Here is a 16,163-nt window from a genome sequence, read left to right on the forward strand (position 1 = left end):
GGACCATCCGAACAAGAGGATGACGTCAGACACGTCCTCTTGCTTCTTGAAAGCTGCGTCATACCACGGGGGAAAATGTGCGCAAAACAGTCTCACAGCCTTGCGTGCCGCTGTTGGCCGCCAGGCTCTCTTATCTCGGCGCCGACATACTTTGACAACACACGGGCGTTCTGACACACCGACTCAAAACTCAGTGTATGAGGTAGCCTTGCTTGCTTGTGAATCTGACACTTGGACATGCTAACACCTTTCTCCGGGTTCAGCATTCTTACTCTCCGGGAAGTGCCTGTGGCGCTGTGGCTTAGTTGGTTAAAGCGCCTGTCTAGTAAACAGGAGATCCTGAGTTCGAATCTCAGCAGTGCCTTCTATTGGACAAGTTGGACCATCTGAAAAAGAGGGTGACGTCAAAAGTAGCCTCTTGCTTCGTACCACGTGTATGAGGTGGCATAGCTTTTAAATCTGCCACTTGCACATTCTATGACTTTTCATGGTCTTCGGGCTCAGTAATCTTACTCTCACGGCAGTGCCTGTGGCGCTGTGGCTTAGTTGGTTAAAGCGCCTGTCTAGTAAACAGGAGATCCTGAGTTCGAATCTCAGCAGTGCCTTCTATTGGACAAGTTGGACCATCCGAACAAGAGGATGACGTCAGACGCGTCCTCTTGCTTCTTGAAAGCTGCGTCATACCACGGGGGAAAATGTGCGCAAAACAGTCTCACAGCCTTGCGTGCCGCTGTTGGCCGCCAGGCTCTCTTATCTCGGCGCCGACATACTTTGACAACACACGGGCGTTCTGACACACCGACTCAAAACTCAGTGTATGAGGTAGCCTTGCTTGCTTGTGAATCTGACACTTGGACATGCTAACACCTTTCTCCGGGTTCAGCATTCTTACTCTCCGGGAAGTGCCTGTGGCGCTGTGGCTTAGTTGGTTAAAGCGCCTGTCTAGTAAACAGGAGATCCTGAGTTCAAATCTCAGCAGTGCCTTCTATTGGACAAGTTGGACCATCTGAAAAAGAGGGTGACGTCAAAAGTAGCCTCTTGCTTCGTACCACGTGTATGAGGTGGCATAGCTTTTAAATCTGCCACTTGCACATTCTATGACTTTTCATGGTCTTCGGGCTCAGTAGTCTTACTCTCACGGCAGTGCCTGTGGCGCTTTGGCTTAGTTGGTTAAAGCGCCTGTCTAGTAAACAGGAGATCCTGAGTTTGAATCTCAGCAGTGCCTTCTATTGGAGAAGTTGGACCATCCGAACAAGAGGATGACGTCAGACGCGTCCTCTTGCTTCTTGAAAGCTGCGTCATACCACGGGGGAAAATGTGCGCAAAACAGTCTCACAGCCTTGCGTGCCGCTGTTGGCCGCCAGGCTCTCTTATCTCGGCGCCGACATACTTTGACAACACACGGGCGTTCTGACACACCGACTCAAAACTCAGTGTATGAGGTAGCCTTGCTTGCTTGTGAATCTGACACTTGGACATGCTAACACCTTTCTCCGGGCTCAGCATTCTTACTCTCCGGGAAGTGCCTGTGGCGCTGTGGCTTAGTTGGTTAAAGCTCCTGTCTAGTAAACAGGAGATCCTGAGTTCGAATCTCAGCAGTGCCTTCTATTGGACAAGTTGGACCATCTGAAAAAGAGGGTGACGTCAAAAGTAGCCTCTTGCTTCGTACCACGTGTATGAGGTGGCATAGCTTTTAAATCTGCCACTTGCACATTCTATGACTTTTCATGGTCTTCGGGCTCAGTAGTCTTACTCTCACGGCAGTGCCTGTGGCGCTGTGGCTTAGTTGGTTAAAGCGCCTGTCTAGTAAACAGGAGATCCTGAGTTCGAATCTCAGCAGTGCCTTCTATTGGACAAGTTGGACCATCCGAACAAGAGGATGACGTCAGACGCGTCCTCTTGCTTCTTGAAAGCTGCGTCATACCACGGGGGAAAATGTGCGCAAAACAGTCTCACAGCCTTGCGTGCCGCTGTTGGCCGCCAGGCTCTCTTATCTCGGCGCCGACATACTTTGACAACACACGGGCGTTCTGACACACCTACTCAAAACTCAGTGTATGAGGTAGTCTTGCTTGCTTGTGAATCTGACACTTGGACATGCTAACACCTTTCTCCGGGCTCAGCATTCTTACTCTCCGGGAAGTGCCTGTGGCGCTGTGGCTTAGTTGGTTAAAGCGCCTGTCTAGTAAACAGGAGATCCTGAGTTCGAATCTCAGCAGTGCCTTCTATTGGACAAGTTGGACCATCTGAAAAAGAGGGTGACGTCAAAAGTAGCCTCTTGCTTCGTACCACGTGTATGAGGTGGCATAGCTTTTAAATCTGCCACTTGCACATTCTATGACTTTTCATGGTCTTCGGGCTCAGTAGTCTTAAGGCTCTAGTACGCTCCTCCGTCTGCGTCACGCGCACGCGGCACTGGACATTTGACGTGCGTCATTTTAGACGCGTATACGAGGCATACTCCAATGTCTGTGTCCTGAATGCGCGCCAGCCGATCAAGGTTAGCGCCGGCGCACTACGAATTAACTGTGATACTCTGGGATGTGCAACCACTGAACTAGGAAGAGCCAGGGAAGGAGTGTTCCACACTTAAATACACAAAAGATGCAGCTGTTAGATGAGGAGAAGCACCACGAGTACTTTCTCATGTCTGCTGAAAAGTTTGATGAGTTGGTTCTTCACATCTCTCCATTTATCATCCACCAGAACAGGCACAGCACACCACGCGTAGGCTAGCATTCCAAGTTACAGCTAAACTAATGGGTTAGCTTATGGCTAATGTGTATGGGAAATCCCATAGAGATGCTAACGGTTAGCATAATCGATAAAAGTATATATTTAGAGCGAACTTCAGTCCATTTACACAACTTGGATTACATATGAGGTCTTTGTTTACAACTGACTATTAAAATACTCAAAGACTAATGTTTTGTCATCATATAACAACGTTAGCGTGTAGGAAACGCCAGTTTAAGTGTTCTTCTGTCTCCGTTTGCTGAGTTTTAAGCGCTATTTCTGTACGTGCTCCACCTACTGGAGCGGCGTCTTTACAGCAGTTCCGTTTCACACATGCGTAGTCTACGCGTGAAAGAGACGCGCGGTCTTAAATTTTGGTCGACTCAAAAACGCGACGCATGCCGTAAAAATGACGCAATTCTCGTCACGCGCTCACCAGTGCCGCGTGCGCGTGACGCAGACGGAGGACCGTGCCACGGCCTTTACTCTCACAGCAGTGCCTGTGGCGCTGTGGCTTAGTTGGTTAAAGCGCCTGTCTAGTAAACAGGAGATCCTGAGTTCGAATCTCAGCAGTGCCTTCTATTGGACAAGTTGGACCATCCGAACAAGAGGATGACGTCAGACGCGTCCTCTTGCTTCTTGAAAGCTGCGTCATACCACGGGGGAAAATGTGCGCAAAACAGTCTCACAGCCTTGCGTGCCGCTGTTGGCCGCCAAGCTCTCTTATCTCAGCGCCGACATACTTTGACAACACACGGGCGTTCTGACACACCGACTCAAAACTCAGTGTATGAGGTAGCCTTGCTTGCTTGTGAATCTGACACTTGGACATGCTAACACCTTTCTCCGGGCTCAGCATTCTTACTCTCCGGGAAGTGCCTGTGGCGCTGTGGCTTAGTTGGTTAAAGCCCCTGTCTAGTAAACAGGAGATCCTGAGTTCGAATCTCAGCAGTGCCTTCTATTGGACAAGTTGGACCATCTGAAAAAGAGGGTGACGTCAAAAGTAGCCTCTTGCTTCGTACCACGTGTATGAGGTGGCATAGCTTTTAAATCTGCCACTTGCACATTCTATGACTTTTCATGGTCTTCGGGCTCAGTAGTCTTACTCTCACGGCATTGCCTGTGGCGCTGTGGCTTAGTTGGTTAAAGCGCCTGTCTAGTAAACAGGAGATCCTGAGTTCGAATCTCAGCCGTGCCTTCTATTGGACAAGTTGGACCATCCGAACAAGAGGATGACGTCAGACGCGTCCTCTTGCTTCTTGAAAGCTGCGTCATACCACGGGGGAAAATGTGCGCAAAACAGTCTCACAGCCTTGCGTGCCGCTGTTGGCCGCCAGGCTCTCTTATGTCGGCGCCAACATACTTTGACAACACACGGGCGTTCTGACACACCGACTCAAAACTCAGTGTATGAGGTAGCCTTGCTTGCTTGTGAATCTGACACTTGGACATGCTAACACCTTTCTCCGGGCTCAGCATTCTTACTCTCCGGGAGGTGCCTGTGGCGCTGTGGCTTAGTTGGTTAAAGCGCCTGTCTAGTAAACAGGAGATCCTGAGTTCGAATCTCAGCAGTGCCTTCTATTGGACAAGTTGGACCATCTGAAAAAGAGGGTGACGTCAAAAGTAGCCTCTTGCTTCGTACCACGTGTATGAGGTGGCATAGCTTTTAAATCTGCCACTTGCACATTCTATGACTTTTCATGGTCTTCGGGCTCAGTAATCTTACTCTCACGGCATTGCCTGTGGCGCTGTGGCTTAGTTGGTTAAAGCGCCTGTCTAGTAAACAGGAGATCCTGAGTTCGAATCTCAGCAGTGCCTTCTATTGGACAAGTTGGACCATCCGAACAAGAGGATGACGTCAGACGCGTTCTCTTGCTTCTTGAAAGCTGCGTCATACCACGGGGGAAAATGTGCGCAAAACAGTCTCACAGCCTTGCGTGCCGCTGTTGGCCGCCAGGCTCTCTTATCTCGGCGCCGACATACTTTGACAACACACGGGCGTTCTGACACACCGACTCAAAACTCAGTGTATGAGGTAGCCTTGCTTGCTTGTGAATCTGACACTTGGACATGCTAACACCTTTCTCCGGGCTCAGCATTCTTACTCTCCGGGAAGTGCCTGTGGCGCTGTGGCTTAGTTGGTTAAAGCGCCTGTCTAGTAAACAGGAGATCCTGAGTTCGAATCTCAGCAGTGCCTTCTATTGGACAAGTTGGACCATCTGAAAAAGAGGGTGACGTCAAAAGTAGCCTCTTGCTTCGTACCACGTGTATGAGGTGGCATAGCTTTTAAATCTGCCACTTGCACATTCTATGACTTTTCATGGTCTTCGGGCTCAGTAATCTTACTCTCACGGCATTGCCTGTGGCGCTGTGGCTTAGTTGGTTAAAGCGCCTGTCTAGTAAACAGGAGATCCTGACTTCGAATCTCAGCAGTGCCTTCTATTGGACAAGTTGGACCATCCGAACAAGAGGATGACGTCAGACGCGTCCTCTTGCTTCTTGAAAGCTGCGTCATACCACGGGGGAAAATGTGCGCAAAACAGTCTCACAGCCTTGCGTGCCGCTGTTGGCCGCCAGGCTCTCTTATCTCGGCGCCGACATACTTTGACAACACACAGGCGTTCTGACACACCGACTCAAAACTCAGTGTATGAGGTAGCCTTGCTTGCTTGTGAATCTGACACTTGGACATGCTAACACCTTTCTCCGGGCTCAGCATTCTTACTCTCCGGGAAGTGCCTGTGGCGCTGTGGCTTAGTTGGTTAAAGCGCCTGTCTAGTAAACAGGAGATCCTGAGTTCGAATCTCAGCAGTGCCTTCTATTGGACAAGTTGGACCATCTGAAAAAGAGGGTGACGTCAAAAGTAGCCTCTTGCTTCGTACCACGTGTATGAGGTGGCATAGCTTTTAAATCTGCCACTTGCACATTCTATGACTTTTCATGGTCTTCGGGCTCAGTAGTCTTAAGGCTCTAGCACGCTCCTCCGTCTGCGTCACGCGCACGCGGCACTGGATATTTGACGTGCGTCATTTTAGACGCGTATACGAGGCATACTCCAATGTCTGTGTCCTGAATGCGCGCCAGCCGATCAAGGTTAGCGCCGGCGCACTACGAATTAACTGTGATACTCTGGGATGTGCAACCACTGAACTAGGAAGAGCCAGGGAAGGAGTGTTCCACACTTAAATACACAAAAGATGCAGCTGTTAGATGAGGAGAAGCACCACGAGTACTTTCTCATGTCTGCTGAAAAGTTTGATGAGTTGGTTCTTCACATCTCTCCATTTATCATCCACCAGAACAGGCACAGCACACCACGCGTAGGCTAGCATTCCAAGTTACAGCTAAACTAATGGGTTAGCTTATGGCTAATGTGTATGGGAAATCCCATAGAGATGCTAACGGTTAGCATAATCGATAAAAGTATATATTTAGAGCGAACTTCAGTCCATTTACACAACTTGGATTACATATGAGGTCTTTGTTTACAACTGACTATTAAAATACTCAAAGACTAATGTTTTGTCATCATATAACAACGTTAGCGTGTAGGAAACGCCAGTTTAAGTGTTCTTCTGTCTCCGTTTGCTGAGTTTTAAGCGCTATTTCTGTACGTGCTCCACCTACTGGAGCGGCGTCTTTACAGCAGTTCCGTTTCACACATGCGTAGTCTACGCGTGAAAGAGACGCGCGGTCTTAAATTTTGGTCGACTCAAAAACGCGACGCATGCCGTAAAAATGACGCAATTCTCGTCACGCGCTCACCAGTGCCGCGTGCGCGTGACGCAGACGGAGGACCGTGCCACGGCCTTTACTCTCACGGCAGTGCCTGTGGCGCTGTGGCTTAGTTGGTTAAAGCGCCTGTCTAGTAAACAGGAGATCCTGAGTTCGAATCTCAGCAGTGCCTTCTATTGGACAAGTTGGACCATCCGAACAAGAGGATGACGTCAGACGCGTCCTCTTGCTTCTTGAAAGCTGCGTCATACCACGGGGGAAAATGTGCGCAAAACAGTCTCACAGCCTTGCGTGCCGCTGTTGGCCGCCAAGCTCTCTTATCTCGGCGCCGACATACTTTGACAACACACGGGCGTTCTGACACACCGACTCAAAACTCAGTGTATGAGGTAGCCTTGCTTGCTTGTGAATCTGACACTTGGACATGCTAACACCTTTCTCCGGGCTCAGCATTCTTACTCTCCGGGAAGTGCCTGTGGCGCTGTGGCTTAGTTGGTTAAAGCGCCTGTCTAGTAAACAGGAGATCCTGAGTTCGAATCTCAGCAGTGCCTTCTATTGGACAAGTTGGACCATCTGAAAAAGAGGGTGACGTCAAAAGTAGCCTCTTGCTTCGTACCACGTGTATGAGGTGGCATAGCTTTTAAATCTGCCACTTGCACATTCTATGACTTTTCATGGTCTTCGGGCTCAGTAATCTTACTCTCACGGCATTGCCTGTGGCGCTGTGGCTTAGTTGGTTAAAGCGCCTGTCTAGTAAACAGGAGATCCTGAGTTCGAATCTCAGCAGTGCCTTCTATTGGACAAGTTGGACCATCCGAACAAGAGGATGACGTCAGACGCGTTCTCTTGCTTCTTGAAAGCTGCGTCATACCACGGGGGAAAATGTGCGCAAAACAGTCTCACAGCCTTGCGTGCCGCTGTTGGCCGCCAGGCTCTCTTATCTCGGCGCCGACATACTTTGACAACACACGGGCGTTCTGACACACCGACTCAAAACTCAGTGTATGAGGTAGCCTTGCTTGCTTGTGAATCTGACACTTGGACATGCTAACACCTTTCTCCGGGCTCAGCATTCTTACTCTCCGGGAAGTGCCTGTGGCGCTGTGGCTTAGTTGGTTAAAGCGCCTGTCTAGTAAACAGGAGATCCTGAGTTCGAATCTCAGCAGTGCCTTCTATTGGACAAGTTGGACCATCTGAAAAAGAGGGTGACGTCAAAAGTAGCCTCTTGCTTCGTACCACGTGTATGAGGTGGCATAGCTTTTAAATCTGCCACTTGCACATTCTATGACTTTTCATGGTCTTCGGGCTCAGTAATCTTACTCTCACGGCATTGCCTGTGGCGCTGTGGCTTAGTTGGTTAAAGCGCCTGTCTAGTAAACAGGAGATCCTGACTTCGAATCTCAGCAGTGCCTTCTATTGGACAAGTTGGACCATCCGAACAAGAGGATGACGTCAGACGCGTCCTCTTGCTTCTTGAAAGCTGCGTCATACCACGGGGGAAAATGTGCGCAAAACAGTCTCACAGCCTTGCGTGCCGCTGTTGGCCGCCAGGCTCTCTTATCTCGGCGCCGACATACTTTGACAACACACAGGCGTTCTGACACACCGACTCAAAACTCAGTGTATGAGGTAGCCTTGCTTGCTTGTGAATCTGACACTTGGACATGCTAACACCTTTCTCCGGGCTCAGCATTCTTACTCTCCGGGAAGTGCCTGTGGCGCTGTGGCTTAGTTGGTTAAAGCGCCTGTCTAGTAAACAGGAGATCCTGAGTTCGAATCTCAGCAGTGCCTTCTATTGGACAAGTTGGACCATCTGAAAAAGAGGGTGACGTCAAAAGTAGCCTCTTGCTTCGTACCACGTGTATGAGGTGGCATAGCTTTTAAATCTGCCACTTGCACATTCTATGACTTTTCATGGTCTTCGGGCTCAGTAGTCTTAAGGCTCTAGCACGCTCCTCCGTCTGCGTCACGCGCACGCGGCACTGGATATTTGACGTGTGTCATTTTAGACGCGTATACGAGGCATACTCCAATGTCTGTGTCCTGAATGCGCGCCAGCCGATCAAGGTTAGCGCCGGCGCACTACGAATTAACTGTGATACTCTGGGATGTGCAACCACTGAACTAGGAAGAGCCAGGGAAGGAGTGTTCCACACTTAAATACACAAAAGATGCAGCTGTTAGATGAGGAGAAGCACCACGAGTACTTTCTCATGTCTGCTGAAAAGTTTGATGAGTTGGTTCTTCACATCTCTCCATTTATCATCCACCAGAACAGGCACAGCACACCACGCGTAGGCTAGCATTCCAAGTTACAGCTAAACTAATGGGTTAGCTTATGGCTAATGTGTATGGGAAATCCCATAGAGATGCTAACGGTTAGCATAATCGATAAAAGTATATATTTAGAGCGAACTTCAGTCCATTTACACAACTTGGATTACATATGAGGTCTTTGTTTACAACTGACTATTAAAATACTCAAAGACTAATGTTTTGTCATCATATAACAACGTTAGCGTGTAGGAAACGCCAGTTTAAGTGTTCTTCTGTCTCCGTTTGCTGAGTTTTAAGCGCTATTTCTGTACGTGCTCCACCTACTGGAGCGGCGTCTTTACAGCAGTTCCGTTTCACACATGCGTAGTCTACGCGTGAAAGAGACGCGCGGTCTTAAATTTTGGTCGACTCAAAAACGCGACGCATGCCGTAAAAATGACGCAATTCTCGTCACGCGCTCACCAGTGCCGCGTGCGCGTGACGCAGACGGAGGACCGTGCCACGGCCTTTACTCTCACGGCAGTGCCTGTGGCGCTGTGGCTTAGTTGGTTAAAGCGCCTGTCTAGTAAACAGGAGATCCTGAGTTCGAATCTCAGCAGTGCCTTCTATTGGACAAGTTGGACCATCCGAACAAGAGGATGACGTCAGACGCGTCCTCTTGCTTCTTGAAAGCTGCGTCATACCACGGGGGAAAATGTGCGCAAAACAGTCTCACAGCCTTGCGTGCCGCTGTTGGCCGCCAAGCTCTCTTATCTCGGCGCCGACATACTTTGACAACACACGGGCGTTCTGACACACCGACTCAAAACTCAGTGTATGAGGTAGCCTTGCTTGCTTGTGAATCTGACACTTGGACATGCTAACACCTTTCTCCGGGCTCAGCATTCTTACTCTCCGGGAGGTGCCTGTGGCGCTGTGGCTTAGTTGGTTAAAGCGCCTGTCTAGTAAACAGGAGATCCTGAGTTCGAATCTCAGCAGTGCCTTCTATTGGACAAGTTGGACCATCTGAAAAAGAGGGTGACGTCAAAAGTAGCCTCTTGCTTCGTACCACGTGTATGAGGTGGCATAGCTTTTAAATCTGCCACTTGCACATTCTATGACTTTTCATGGTCTTCGGGCTCAGTAATCTTACTCTCACGGCATTGCCTGTGGCGCTGTGGCTTAGTTGGTTAAAGCGCCTGTCTAGTAAACAGGAGATCCTGAGTTCGAATCTCAGCAGTGCCTTCTATTGGACAAGTTGGACCATCCGAACAAGAGGATGACGTCAGACGCGTTCTCTTGCTTCTTGAAAGCTGCGTCATACCACGGGGGAAAATGTGCGCAAAACAGTCTCACAGCCTTGCGTGCCGCTGTTGGCCGCCAGGCTCTCTTATCTCGGCGCCGACATACTTTGACAACACACGGGCGTTCTGACACACCGACTCAAAACTCAGTGTATGAGGTAGCCTTGCTTGCTTGTGAATCTGACACTTGGACATGCTAACACCTTTCTCCGGGCTCAGCATTCTTACTCTCCGGGAAGTGCCTGTGGCGCTGTGGCTTAGTTGGTTAAAGCGCCTGTCTAGTAAACAGGAGATCCTGAGTTCGAATCTCAGCAGTGCCTTCTATTGGACAAGTTGGACCATCTGAAAAAGAGGGTGACGTCAAAAGTAGCCTCTTGCTTCGTACCACGTGTATGAGGTGGCATAGCTTTTAAATCTGCCACTTGCACATTCTATGACTTTTCATGGTCTTCGGGCTCAGTAATCTTACTCTCACGGCATTGCCTGTGGCGCTGTGGCTTAGTTGGTTAAAGCGCCTGTCTAGTAAACAGGAGATCCTGACTTCGAATCTCAGCAGTGCCTTCTATTGGACAAGTTGGACCATCCGAACAAGAGGATGACGTCAGACGCGTCCTCTTGCTTCTTGAAAGCTGCGTCATACCACGGGGGAAAATGTGCGCAAAACAGTCTCACAGCCTTGCGTGCCGCTGTTGGCCGCCAGGCTCTCTTATCTCGGCGCCGACATACTTTGACAACACACAGGCGTTCTGACACACCGACTCAAAACTCAGTGTATGAGGTAGCCTTGCTTGCTTGTGAATCTGACACTTGGACATGCTAACACCTTTCTCCGGGCTCAGCATTCTTACTCTCCGGGAAGTGCCTGTGGCGCTGTGGCTTAGTTGGTTAAAGCGCCTGTCTAGTAAACAGGAGATCCTGAGTTCGAATCTCAGCAGTGCCTTCTATTGGACAAGTTGGACCATCTGAAAAAGAGGGTGACGTCAAAAGTAGCCTCTTGCTTCGTACCACGTGTATGAGGTGGCATAGCTTTTAAATCTGCCACTTGCACATTCTATGACTTTTCATGGTCTTCGGGCTCAGTAGTCTTAAGGCTCTAGCACGCTCCTCCGTCTGCGTCACGCGCACGCGGCACTGGATATTTGACGTGCGTCATTTTAGACGCGTATACGAGGCATACTCCAATGTCTGTGTCCTGAATGCGCGCCAGCCGATCAAGGTTAGCGCCGGCGCACTACGAATTAACTGTGATACTCTGGGATGTGCAACCACTGAACTAGGAAGAGCCAGGGAAGGAGTGTTCCACACTTAAATACACAAAAGATGCAGCTGTTAGATGAGGAGAAGCACCACGAGTACTTTCTCATGTCTGCTGAAAAGTTTGATGAGTTGGTTCTTCACATCTCTCCATTTATCATCCACCAGAACAGGCACAGCACACCACGCGTAGGCTAGCATTCCAAGTTACAGCTAAACTAATGGGTTAGCTTATGGCTAATGTGTATGGGAAATCCCATAGAGATGCTAACGGTTAGCATAATCGATAAAAGTATATATTTAGAGCGAACTTCAGTCCATTTACACAACTTGGATTACATATGAGGTCTTTGTTTACAACTGACTATTAAAATACTCAAAGACTAATGTTTTGTCATCATATAACAACGTTAGCGTGTAGGAAACGCCAGTTTAAGTGTTCTTCTGTCTCCGTTTGCTGAGTTTTAAGCGCTATTTCTGTACGTGCTCCACCTACTGGAGCGGCGTCTTTACAGCAGTTCCGTTTCACACATGCGTAGTCTACGCGTGAAAGAGACGCGCGGTCTTAAATTTTGGTCGACTCAAAAACGCGACGCATGCCGTAAAAATGACGCAATTCTCGTCACGCGCTCACCAGTGCCGCGTGCGCGTGACGCAGACGGAGGACCGTGCCACGGCCTTTACTCTCACGGCAGTGCCTGTGGCGCTGTGGCTTAGTTGGTTAAAGCGCCTGTCTAGTAAACAGGAGATCCTGAGTTCGAATCTCAGCAGTGCCTTCTATTGGACAAGTTGGACCATCCGAACAAGAGGATGACGTCAGACGCGTCCTCTTGCTTCTTGAAAGCTGCGTCATACCACGGGGGAAAATGTGCGCAAAACAGTCTCACAGCCTTGCGTGCCGCTGTTGGCCGCCAAGCTCTCTTATCTCGGCGCCGACATACTTTGACAACACACGGGCGTTCTGACACACCGACTCAAAACTCAGTGTATGAGGTAGCCTTGCTTGCTTGTGAATCTGACACTTGGACATGCTAACACCTTTCTCCGGGCTCAGCATTCTTACTCTCCGGGAAGTGCCTGTGGCGCTGTGGCTTAGTTGGTTAAAGCGCCTGTCTAGTAAACAGGAGATCCTGAGTTCGAATCTCAGCAGTGCCTTCTATTGGACAAGTTGGACCATCTGAAAAAGAGGGTGACGTCAAAAGTAGCCTCTTGCTTCGTACCACGTGTATGAGGTGGCATAGCTTTTAAATCTGCCACTTGCACATTCTATGACTTTTCATGGTCTTCGGGCTCAGTAATCTTACTCTCACGGCATTGCCTGTGGCGCTGTGGCTTAGTTGGTTAAAGCGCCTGTCTAGTAAACAGGAGATCCTGAGTTCGAATCTCAGCAGTGCCTTCTATTGGACAAGTTGGACCATCCGAACAAGAGGATGACGTCAGACGAGTCCTCTTGCTTCTTGAAAGCTGCGTCATACCACGGGGGAAAATGTGCGCAAAACAGTCTCACAGCCTTGCGTGCCGCTGTTGGCCGCCAGGCTCTCTTATCTCGGCGCCGGCATACTTTGACAACACACGGGCGTTCTGACACACCGACTCAAAACTCAGTGTATGAGGTAGCCTTGCTTGCTTGTGAATCTGACACTTGGACATGCTAACACCTTTCTCCGGGCTCAGCATTCTTACTCTCCGGGAAGTGCCTGTGGCGCTGTGGCTTAGTTGGTTAAAGCGCCTGTCTAGTAAACAGGAGATCCTGAGTTCGAATCTCAGCAGTGCCTTCTATTGGACAAGTTGGACCATCTGAAAAAGAGGGTGACGTCAAAAGTAGCCTCTTGCTTCGTACCACGTGTATGAGGTGGCATAGCTTTTAAATCTGCCACTTGCACATTCTATGACTTTTCATGGTCTTCGGGCTCAGTAGTCTTAAGGCTCTAGCACGCTCCTCCGTCTGCGTCACGCGCACGCGGCACTGGATATTTGACGTGCGTCATTTTAGACGCGTATACGAGGCATACTCCAATATCTGTGTCCTGAATGCGCGCCAGCCGATCAAGGTTAGCGCCGGCGCACTACGAATTAACTGTGATACTCTGGGATGTGCAACCACTGAACTAGGAAGAGCCAGGGAAGGAGTGTTCCACACTTAAATACACAAAAGATGCAGCTGTTAGATGAGGAGAAGCACCACGAGTACTTTCTCATGTCTGCTGAAAAGTTTGATGAGTTGGTTCTTCACATCTCTCCATTTATCATCCACCAGAACAGGCACAGCACACCACGCGTAGGCTAGCATTCCAAGTTACAGCTAAACTAATGGGTTAGCTTATGGCTAATGTGTATGGGAAATCCCATAGAGATGCTAACGGTTAGCATAATCGATAAAAGTATATATTTAGAGCGAACTTCAGTCCATTTACACAACTTGGATTACATATGAGGTCTTTGTTTACAACTGACTATTAAAATACTCAAAGACTAATGTTTTGTCATCATATAACAACGTTAGCGTGTAGGAAACGCCAGTTTAAGTGTTCTTCTGTCTCCGTTTGCTGAGTTTTAAGCGCTATTTCTGTACGTGCTCCACCTACTGGAGCGGCGTCTTTACAGCAGTTCCGTTTCACACATGCGTAGTCTACGCGTGAAAGAGACGCGCGGTCTTAAATTTTGGTCGACTCAAAAACGCGACGCATGCCGTAAAAATGACGCAATTCTCGTCACGCGCTCACCAGTGCCGCGTGCGCGTGACGCAGACGGAGGACCGTGCCACGGCCTTTACTCTCACGGCAGTGCCTGTGGCGCTGTGGCTTAGTTGGTTAAAGCGCCTGTCTAGTAAACAGGAGATCCTGAGTTCGAATCTCAGCAGTGCCTTCTATTGGACAAGTTGGACCATCCGAACAAGAGGATGACGTCAGACGCGTCCTCTTGCTTCTTGAAAGCTGCGTCATACCACGGGGGAAAATGTGCGCAAAACAGTCTCACAGCCTTGCGTGCCGCTGTTGGCCGCCAAGCTCTCTTATCTCGGCGCCGACATACTTTGACAACACACGGGCGTTCTGACACACCGACTCAAAACTCAGTGTATGAGGTAGCCTTGCTTGCTTGTGAATCTGACACTTGGACATGCTAACACCTTTCTCCGGGCTCAGCATTCTTACTCTCCGGGAAGTGCCTGTGGCGCTGTGGCTTAGTTGGTTAAAGCGCCTGTCTAGTAAACAGGAGATCCTGAGTTCGAATCTCAGCAGTGCCTTCTATTGGACAAGTTGGACCATCTGAAAAAGAGGGTGACGTCAAAAGTAGCCTCTTGCTTCGTACCACGTGTATGAGGTGGCATAGCTTTTAAATCTGCCACTTGCACATTCTATGACTTTTCATGGTCTTCGGGCTCAGTAATCTTACTCTCACGGCATTGCCTGTGGCGCTGTGGCTTAGTTGGTTAAAGCGCCTGTCTAGTAAACAGGAGATCCTGAGTTCGAATCTCAGCAGTGCCTTCTATTGGACAAGTTGGACCATCCGAACAAGAGGATGACGTCAGACGCGTCCTCTTGCTTCTTGAAAGCTGCGTCATACCACGGGGGAAAATGTGCGCAAAACAGTCTCACAGCCTTGCGTGCCGCTGTTGGCCGCCAGGCTCTCTTATCTCGGCGCCGACATACTTTGACAACACACGGGCGTTCTGACACACCGACTCAAAACTCAGTGTATGAGGTAGCCTTGCTTGCTTGTGAATCTGACACTTGGACATGCTAACACCTTTCTCCGGGCTCAGCATTCTTACTCTCCGGGAAGTGCCTGTGGCGCTGTGGTTTAGTTGGTTAAAGCGCCTGTCTAGTAAACAGGAGATCCTGAGTTCGAATCTCAGCAGTGCCTTCTATTGGACAAGTTGGACCATCTGAAAAAGAGGGTGACGTCAAAAGTAGCCTCTTGCTTCGTACCACGTGTATGAGGTGGCATAGCTTTTAAATCTGCCACTTGCACATTCTATGACTTTTCATGGTCTTCGGGCTCAGTAATCTTACTCTCACGGCAGTTCCTGTGGCGCTGTGGCTTAGTTGGTTAAAGCGCCTGTCTAGTAAACAGGAGATCCTGAGTTCGAATCTCAGCAGTGCCTTCTATTGGACAAGTTGGACCATCCGAACAAGAGGATGACGTCAGACGCGTCCTCTTGCTTCTTGAAAGCTGCGTCATACCACGGGGGAAAATGTGCGCAAAACAGTCTCACAGCCTTGCGTGCCGCTGTTGGCCGCCAGGCTCTCTTATCTCGGCGCCGACATACTTTGACAACACACGGGCGTTCTGACACACCGACTCAAAACTCAGTGTATGAGGTAGCCTTGCTTGCTTGTGAATCTGACACTTGGACATGCTAACACCTTTCTCCGGGCTCAGCATTCTTACTCTCCGGGAAGTGCCTGTGGCGCTGTGGCTTAGTTGGTTAAAGCGCCTGTCTAGTAAACAGGAGATCCTGAGTTCGAATCTCAGCAGTGCCTTCTATTGGACAAGTTGGACCATCTGAAAAAGAGGGTGACGTCAAAAGTAGCCTCTTGCTTCGTACCACGTGTATGAGGTGGCATAGCTTTTAAATCTGCCACTTGCACATTCTATGACTTTTCATGGTCTTCGGGCTCAGTAGTCTTACTCTCACGGCAGTGCCTGTGGCGCTGTGGCTTAGTTGGTTAAAGCGCCTGTCTAGTAAACAGGAGATCCTGAGTTCGAATATCAGCAGTGCCTTCTATTGGACAAGTTGGACCATCCGAACAAGAGGATGACGTCAGACGCGTCCTCTTGCTTCTTGAAAGCTGCGTCATACCACGGGGGAAAATGTGCGCAAAACAGTCTCACAGCCTTGCGTGCCGCTGTTGGCCACCAGGCTCTCTTATCTCG

At 49.5% G+C, this 16,163-nt stretch overlaps 38 non-coding genes across 38 annotated transcripts; all 38 read left to right on the forward strand.

Annotated features, from left to right (window-relative positions):
• The first annotated feature begins 290 nt into the window (after nucleotides 1-290).
• On the forward strand, nucleotides 291-364 carry trnat-agu (transfer RNA threonine (anticodon AGU)). Its single transcript has one exon. It is a non-coding gene; the product is annotated as a tRNA-Thr (tRNA).
• A 167-nt stretch (nucleotides 365-531) lies between these two features.
• trnat-agu (transfer RNA threonine (anticodon AGU)) lies at nucleotides 532-605 on the forward strand. The gene has a single exon. It is a non-coding gene; the product is annotated as a tRNA-Thr (tRNA).
• Nucleotides 606-910: 305 nt separating this feature from the next.
• Nucleotides 911-984, forward strand: trnat-agu (transfer RNA threonine (anticodon AGU)). The gene has a single exon. It is a non-coding gene; the product is annotated as a tRNA-Thr (tRNA).
• Nucleotides 985-1,151: 167 nt separating this feature from the next.
• On the forward strand, nucleotides 1,152-1,225 carry trnat-agu (transfer RNA threonine (anticodon AGU)). The gene has a single exon. It is a non-coding gene; the product is annotated as a tRNA-Thr (tRNA).
• Nucleotides 1,226-1,530: 305 nt separating this feature from the next.
• On the forward strand, nucleotides 1,531-1,604 carry trnat-agu (transfer RNA threonine (anticodon AGU)). The gene has a single exon. It is a non-coding gene; the product is annotated as a tRNA-Thr (tRNA).
• Nucleotides 1,605-1,771: 167 nt separating this feature from the next.
• Nucleotides 1,772-1,845, forward strand: trnat-agu (transfer RNA threonine (anticodon AGU)). Its single transcript has one exon. It is a non-coding gene; the product is annotated as a tRNA-Thr (tRNA).
• Nucleotides 1,846-2,150: 305 nt separating this feature from the next.
• On the forward strand, nucleotides 2,151-2,224 carry trnat-agu (transfer RNA threonine (anticodon AGU)). The gene has a single exon. It is a non-coding gene; the product is annotated as a tRNA-Thr (tRNA).
• A 1,016-nt stretch (nucleotides 2,225-3,240) lies between these two features.
• On the forward strand, nucleotides 3,241-3,314 carry trnat-agu (transfer RNA threonine (anticodon AGU)). Its single transcript has one exon. It is a non-coding gene; the product is annotated as a tRNA-Thr (tRNA).
• A 305-nt stretch (nucleotides 3,315-3,619) lies between these two features.
• Nucleotides 3,620-3,693, forward strand: trnat-agu (transfer RNA threonine (anticodon AGU)). The gene has a single exon. It is a non-coding gene; the product is annotated as a tRNA-Thr (tRNA).
• Nucleotides 3,694-3,860: 167 nt separating this feature from the next.
• On the forward strand, nucleotides 3,861-3,934 carry trnat-agu (transfer RNA threonine (anticodon AGU)). Its single transcript has one exon. It is a non-coding gene; the product is annotated as a tRNA-Thr (tRNA).
• Nucleotides 3,935-4,239: 305 nt separating this feature from the next.
• On the forward strand, nucleotides 4,240-4,313 carry trnat-agu (transfer RNA threonine (anticodon AGU)). Its single transcript has one exon. It is a non-coding gene; the product is annotated as a tRNA-Thr (tRNA).
• Nucleotides 4,314-4,480: 167 nt separating this feature from the next.
• trnat-agu (transfer RNA threonine (anticodon AGU)) lies at nucleotides 4,481-4,554 on the forward strand. The gene has a single exon. It is a non-coding gene; the product is annotated as a tRNA-Thr (tRNA).
• A 305-nt stretch (nucleotides 4,555-4,859) lies between these two features.
• trnat-agu (transfer RNA threonine (anticodon AGU)) lies at nucleotides 4,860-4,933 on the forward strand. The gene has a single exon. It is a non-coding gene; the product is annotated as a tRNA-Thr (tRNA).
• A 167-nt stretch (nucleotides 4,934-5,100) lies between these two features.
• On the forward strand, nucleotides 5,101-5,174 carry trnat-agu (transfer RNA threonine (anticodon AGU)). Its single transcript has one exon. It is a non-coding gene; the product is annotated as a tRNA-Thr (tRNA).
• A 305-nt stretch (nucleotides 5,175-5,479) lies between these two features.
• Nucleotides 5,480-5,553, forward strand: trnat-agu (transfer RNA threonine (anticodon AGU)). The gene has a single exon. It is a non-coding gene; the product is annotated as a tRNA-Thr (tRNA).
• A 1,016-nt stretch (nucleotides 5,554-6,569) lies between these two features.
• On the forward strand, nucleotides 6,570-6,643 carry trnat-agu (transfer RNA threonine (anticodon AGU)). The gene has a single exon. It is a non-coding gene; the product is annotated as a tRNA-Thr (tRNA).
• Nucleotides 6,644-6,948: 305 nt separating this feature from the next.
• On the forward strand, nucleotides 6,949-7,022 carry trnat-agu (transfer RNA threonine (anticodon AGU)). Its single transcript has one exon. It is a non-coding gene; the product is annotated as a tRNA-Thr (tRNA).
• Nucleotides 7,023-7,189: 167 nt separating this feature from the next.
• On the forward strand, nucleotides 7,190-7,263 carry trnat-agu (transfer RNA threonine (anticodon AGU)). The gene has a single exon. It is a non-coding gene; the product is annotated as a tRNA-Thr (tRNA).
• Nucleotides 7,264-7,568: 305 nt separating this feature from the next.
• trnat-agu (transfer RNA threonine (anticodon AGU)) lies at nucleotides 7,569-7,642 on the forward strand. The gene has a single exon. It is a non-coding gene; the product is annotated as a tRNA-Thr (tRNA).
• A 167-nt stretch (nucleotides 7,643-7,809) lies between these two features.
• On the forward strand, nucleotides 7,810-7,883 carry trnat-agu (transfer RNA threonine (anticodon AGU)). The gene has a single exon. It is a non-coding gene; the product is annotated as a tRNA-Thr (tRNA).
• Nucleotides 7,884-8,188: 305 nt separating this feature from the next.
• On the forward strand, nucleotides 8,189-8,262 carry trnat-agu (transfer RNA threonine (anticodon AGU)). Its single transcript has one exon. It is a non-coding gene; the product is annotated as a tRNA-Thr (tRNA).
• A 1,016-nt stretch (nucleotides 8,263-9,278) lies between these two features.
• On the forward strand, nucleotides 9,279-9,352 carry trnat-agu (transfer RNA threonine (anticodon AGU)). Its single transcript has one exon. It is a non-coding gene; the product is annotated as a tRNA-Thr (tRNA).
• A 305-nt stretch (nucleotides 9,353-9,657) lies between these two features.
• trnat-agu (transfer RNA threonine (anticodon AGU)) lies at nucleotides 9,658-9,731 on the forward strand. The gene has a single exon. It is a non-coding gene; the product is annotated as a tRNA-Thr (tRNA).
• Nucleotides 9,732-9,898: 167 nt separating this feature from the next.
• trnat-agu (transfer RNA threonine (anticodon AGU)) lies at nucleotides 9,899-9,972 on the forward strand. The gene has a single exon. It is a non-coding gene; the product is annotated as a tRNA-Thr (tRNA).
• A 305-nt stretch (nucleotides 9,973-10,277) lies between these two features.
• On the forward strand, nucleotides 10,278-10,351 carry trnat-agu (transfer RNA threonine (anticodon AGU)). The gene has a single exon. It is a non-coding gene; the product is annotated as a tRNA-Thr (tRNA).
• A 167-nt stretch (nucleotides 10,352-10,518) lies between these two features.
• trnat-agu (transfer RNA threonine (anticodon AGU)) lies at nucleotides 10,519-10,592 on the forward strand. The gene has a single exon. It is a non-coding gene; the product is annotated as a tRNA-Thr (tRNA).
• A 305-nt stretch (nucleotides 10,593-10,897) lies between these two features.
• Nucleotides 10,898-10,971, forward strand: trnat-agu (transfer RNA threonine (anticodon AGU)). The gene has a single exon. It is a non-coding gene; the product is annotated as a tRNA-Thr (tRNA).
• Nucleotides 10,972-11,987: 1,016 nt separating this feature from the next.
• trnat-agu (transfer RNA threonine (anticodon AGU)) lies at nucleotides 11,988-12,061 on the forward strand. Its single transcript has one exon. It is a non-coding gene; the product is annotated as a tRNA-Thr (tRNA).
• A 305-nt stretch (nucleotides 12,062-12,366) lies between these two features.
• Nucleotides 12,367-12,440, forward strand: trnat-agu (transfer RNA threonine (anticodon AGU)). Its single transcript has one exon. It is a non-coding gene; the product is annotated as a tRNA-Thr (tRNA).
• Nucleotides 12,441-12,607: 167 nt separating this feature from the next.
• On the forward strand, nucleotides 12,608-12,681 carry trnat-agu (transfer RNA threonine (anticodon AGU)). Its single transcript has one exon. It is a non-coding gene; the product is annotated as a tRNA-Thr (tRNA).
• A 305-nt stretch (nucleotides 12,682-12,986) lies between these two features.
• On the forward strand, nucleotides 12,987-13,060 carry trnat-agu (transfer RNA threonine (anticodon AGU)). Its single transcript has one exon. It is a non-coding gene; the product is annotated as a tRNA-Thr (tRNA).
• A 1,016-nt stretch (nucleotides 13,061-14,076) lies between these two features.
• trnat-agu (transfer RNA threonine (anticodon AGU)) lies at nucleotides 14,077-14,150 on the forward strand. The gene has a single exon. It is a non-coding gene; the product is annotated as a tRNA-Thr (tRNA).
• A 305-nt stretch (nucleotides 14,151-14,455) lies between these two features.
• Nucleotides 14,456-14,529, forward strand: trnat-agu (transfer RNA threonine (anticodon AGU)). The gene has a single exon. It is a non-coding gene; the product is annotated as a tRNA-Thr (tRNA).
• Nucleotides 14,530-14,696: 167 nt separating this feature from the next.
• On the forward strand, nucleotides 14,697-14,770 carry trnat-agu (transfer RNA threonine (anticodon AGU)). The gene has a single exon. It is a non-coding gene; the product is annotated as a tRNA-Thr (tRNA).
• Nucleotides 14,771-15,075: 305 nt separating this feature from the next.
• On the forward strand, nucleotides 15,076-15,149 carry trnat-agu (transfer RNA threonine (anticodon AGU)). Its single transcript has one exon. It is a non-coding gene; the product is annotated as a tRNA-Thr (tRNA).
• A 167-nt stretch (nucleotides 15,150-15,316) lies between these two features.
• trnat-agu (transfer RNA threonine (anticodon AGU)) lies at nucleotides 15,317-15,390 on the forward strand. The gene has a single exon. It is a non-coding gene; the product is annotated as a tRNA-Thr (tRNA).
• Nucleotides 15,391-15,695: 305 nt separating this feature from the next.
• trnat-agu (transfer RNA threonine (anticodon AGU)) lies at nucleotides 15,696-15,769 on the forward strand. The gene has a single exon. It is a non-coding gene; the product is annotated as a tRNA-Thr (tRNA).
• Nucleotides 15,770-15,936: 167 nt separating this feature from the next.
• On the forward strand, nucleotides 15,937-16,010 carry trnat-agu (transfer RNA threonine (anticodon AGU)). The gene has a single exon. It is a non-coding gene; the product is annotated as a tRNA-Thr (tRNA).
• Nucleotides 16,011-16,163: the final 153 nt, after the last annotated feature.

The sequence above is a fragment of the Sardina pilchardus genome, chromosome 12 (assembly GCF_963854185.1).
Source record: "Sardina pilchardus chromosome 12, fSarPil1.1, whole genome shotgun sequence".
Taxonomy (NCBI): Eukaryota; Metazoa; Chordata; class Actinopteri; order Clupeiformes; family Clupeidae; genus Sardina; species Sardina pilchardus.